This window comes from Haliotis rubra, unplaced genomic scaffold (assembly GCF_003918875.1).
Source record: "Haliotis rubra isolate DU_JTF1 unplaced genomic scaffold, ASM391887v1 Scf860, whole genome shotgun sequence".
Taxonomy (NCBI): domain Eukaryota; kingdom Metazoa; phylum Mollusca; class Gastropoda; order Lepetellida; family Haliotidae; genus Haliotis; species Haliotis rubra.
Window position 1 is genome coordinate 9,876 of NW_025767591.1, and position 4,148 is coordinate 14,023.

General features: G+C 46.5%; 1 long non-coding RNA gene across 1 annotated transcript; it reads right to left on the reverse strand.

Annotated features, from left to right (window-relative positions):
* Window positions 1-744: 744 nt before the first annotated feature.
* Window positions 745-2,389, reverse strand: LOC124262947. Its single transcript, XR_006894731.1, has 3 exons — window positions 2,352-2,389; window positions 1,220-1,261; window positions 745-832 (listed from the first exon to the last, which is right to left on the reverse strand). It is a non-coding gene; the product is annotated as an uncharacterized LOC124262947 (long non-coding RNA).
* Window positions 2,390-4,148: the final 1,759 nt, after the last annotated feature.

The window sequence follows — 4,148 nt, forward strand, 5'->3', positions numbered from 1 at the left end:
TCCCCACGTAGGTACACTGGAGCTGAGGCATAATGTCCACTATATCACAGGAAGCATGAAGGTTGTTTTATAGTCAGGTGCTCGTATGAGCTAAGTTGACAGTGAGCCATCGCCAAGCCAGTGATCATAGCAGTGGTTGGTTGGTTGTAGTTTTACGCCGCACTCCGAAATGTTCCAGCTAGATGGCAGTGGTCTGTAAATAATCCAGTCTGGACCAGAAAATCCAGTGATCAACAGCATGAGCATCGACCTACGCAAATGGGATTTTGATGACATGTGCAAGTCAGCGAGTCTGACCACCTGATCCCGTTAGTCGCCTCTTACGACAAGCATAGGTTGCTGAAAATCAATTCTAATTGGGGTACTGTCAGTTGAAATCTAAAATCTAAACAGAAATTACAGGCTGGTTTGTTTAGTCCAGACTCGACTATTTAGCCGGTCGTCATGCAGATGGAAGGTTGCTGTGTGCTGCCTCAAACAACATAGATACGATAATTTCACACTGTATGCAATGTTCACAGATTATGAACGGGAATTCTACTCTCAAGTAGCTTCTCACTGTATACTCGGAGTGCGCCGAGGGCTACAAGCACTGGACTACTGGCCACCTGTCATCCCCGAGGATGTATTACCAGCACAATACGTATGTTCCGATTCATAAACAGTAAATACACTTTACTACAGTGAAAATGTCCTGAACACCCTGAAGACCTCGTTTTGGCTTTAGGAACTGCCCTGTCCATGCATCTTGTGTCGGTGTAGTGACCTTCACTTCCGATGTGTGGACTTTACTTTGGCGGAGACCAATTTTCTTCTTCCACGATGTCATCACCTACATGATTACAAGAGTGAGTGAGTGAGGAGGAGGAGGAGTGAGGAGTGAGAGGAGGAGTGAGGAGTGAGGAGGAGGAGAGGAGGAGTGGAGGAGTGAGGAGGAGGGAGGAGCGGAGAGCGAGCGTGCGTGCGTGCGTGCGTGCGTGCGTGCGTGCGTGAAGCGTGGTGCGTGCGGAGAGGAGCGAGGAGGGGGGAGGGAGGGAGGAGGAGCGAGCGAGTTCCCCACTCAAGAACATGAAAGTGGATCACCTCATCGCCAACTATCCGAACCATGGATGGGTGGGACATTGTATTTGAGACTAAGAACGGACTCTCTCAGAGGGAGAGGATGGGGAGGGGTTTCGCAAACACCCACGCAGAGAGGACACGGAGGACACAAACTCACGTCTTCATTGAGTAAGCAGTGGAAGATGAGAACCAGCATCCCCTGTAACAAACAACGGAAACAGGTCAGGTCACCACGCAAAAGTCAGTGTCCAAGGATAACCAGCAGGATGGTCCGGCTATCAGCTGTTAAGTAGGCAAATAACATTAAAGATAAGATACCTGTAAATATGACACCTTCTCTTTTCTGTTACGATCCAGTGTTTTGGTATGTGGATTTATAGCGAACGTCGAATTAATAGAAGTTATCCAGAAAGTGTATCCTGCTTACTGATCTGGCGTTTAGCGTTGGTCGTTTAGCTTTTATACTTTGACCAGGATAGCCTGCAAGGGCCCATTCCACTAAACGTTCGTAGGAGTACGCCGTTCGTAAGCTTCAGTGATATAGTATAGTGAGGGAGTGAATGAATTTGGTTTTACGCCGCTTTTAGCAATATTCCAGCAATATCACGGCTGGGGACACCAGAAATGGGCTTAACACATTGTACCCATGTGGGGAATCGAACTCCGCGTCTTCGGCGTGACCAGCGAACGCCTTAACCACTAGGCTACCTAACCGCCCCTGATATAGTATAGAGTTACGATAGCTCGTAAAGTTACGACTGCTTTGTGGATCGGGACCCAGGTCCATTAGTCCATTTACACCATCACGGAAAACAAACAAACATAGAAGCAGACAACAGACTAAGGCAGGAAACCTAATTATATCATACCATCAGGGCCGTCATGTCAGCTTGATCAAGACTGTAAGACAACAGCCAGTAGGTATCCAGTCTGGAACCATACAAACCAGTGATTGATATTGTGAGCAAAGTCCTCACAGCCAAGGGACTGATAATATGCAATCCACCAGTTACCAGAGTCGTTACGCGTCGCCCTTTAAGATGGGGTAGTTTGGTTTGGATCATCATGAAGAACCGGGTGAATTGTTGGTCTTAACATGCGCCATGGGTGAGGCGCGTTCACTTGGTTCTATGTACTTTACGTAGATTCATCTTGCTCATGATATCTATCACCTGATAGTGCGGATCGCGTCTCAGTTACACACCGACCGCCGTCAACATAGAGGGAATGTTGTTTAGCGGGGCAGTATATAAATAGTACATTGAAGCTGTTGGGGAAATCCCGGGTACCTGCAGTCCGTTCAGCAGGGAGAAGATGTACTGGAACAGCGACAGGAGCTGTTCACGGCAAACACCCCCACAATCCATGTCGGCCCCAACACTGGAGGATGATCACGCGGCCGGATGTTGCACCTGCAGACAGGTGAGCGATCATTGAGGGACAGGTGAGTATGGCTAATGCCCTGGAAGCCCGCCGTCATTCACGCAGCCTCGCCATCCTCCTTTTGAGCGCCCGTGATGGATGAACCGGCCAGCGCGTTAGCGCCCCTAACGCCAGAGAGGTGTAAGGCTCCGCTGTAGTCATACCCATTCGTCTGTAATCACACTGCCGGAAGCCATACTTAGCAGACCGCCATGCTTATATCATATCTGTTTAGCCAAGATTTTCTTTTTTATTACAGAGATTAGCTACACTCCCCAATATTATCCAGCCTCGGCACGCCTTTCAATATCCATGTAACATTGTCCAACCGGAAAATAACATAAAAAGAATGTCATATATTTAACGTCCAAACGTCAACCGCCTCTATAGGAATAGTGGCAAGATCGCTTATTTACTTATCTTTGATTTGTCTGTCTTCTTTCTGCCGGTCTTGACCTTGTTGGAATCCTAAACATCACGAGCAATAAGCGCTAAGGATGCTGACCCTCGGCGTCAAAACATCACTTGTGACACAACGCTGGTTTCCGAGTGGCAAACGTGGATCAGAATATGGGTCCGCATCAGAAACACATGACAGTAAAACACTTAAAAACTGAAACGGCATTAAAGAAATTAAATAAACAGCATCTGGAGATACCGGTTGAGTGAGATCAAGCTTATATCCATAATATATTTGCATTATATCACGATCTCCTCTCAGGACAACGCAGGACGCCGTCCATCGGCACCATATCACGCCAACCTGAGCCACTGAATCTGATTAGTCGAGATACTGTTTGATACATGAGATATCGATCATTGAACCAATCCATCCCTTTGATATCGGTACAACACTTGTATCGCAATTTTAAGTTTGTTCATCATTGTGACGTCACCAAGCCATGACGTCGCTCCAGGCATTATCATCCTCTGACACAGAATGCAGTTCAGCCTTCAGGAACTGCACCTATTCCATATTCCAGCTGACAAGAGGAACGATGCAACAATCTCGCCTAATGTGAAACAATAATAATCGTTGTCAGAGATGATAGCATACACCCAGTATATCCCGCTGTTCCAAAATATACAGGTTACTTTCTGATATCTCAGATATATACTAAACAGAAAAGAAATGTCACCTTTCAAACAAAATGCAACTTTCTGTATTCTTGCAAGGTGGCGTGTTTTTATACTGTACTCGTCGTGTTAACATGTCAATCTAAATTTCACAGTTATTACTAAATATCAGCTCTGTTTTCTGATGCAAAACATATTCCACCTAACGCAATTCCAAATAGGTAGACGGTAAAAGCTCCGCATGATATTCGCGAAAAATGAAATGCATGCACATTGTGACAACCCATAATGAACGCGAGTCCCAAAACCTGCCTGCAGTCAATTAGCATTCGATACAATGTTCATGGTATCGACTTCATGACTTAGAGGAAACCAGGCCTCGACGACAGCAAGTTACCGACTGTACGGTGCGCTCAATCGTTTTAACTGCTCATGTTAGATAACCCACCGACTTGCGAGCGCGGCATCAGTCACTAACAGCATCCAAGATCGTCCATACGCAGTGGACAACCTTTCAGTAACATCATAACGCGTAGACCGATAGACCGCGCACCATTCATCTGCCTACCAGAGCGCAATTGCGTAGA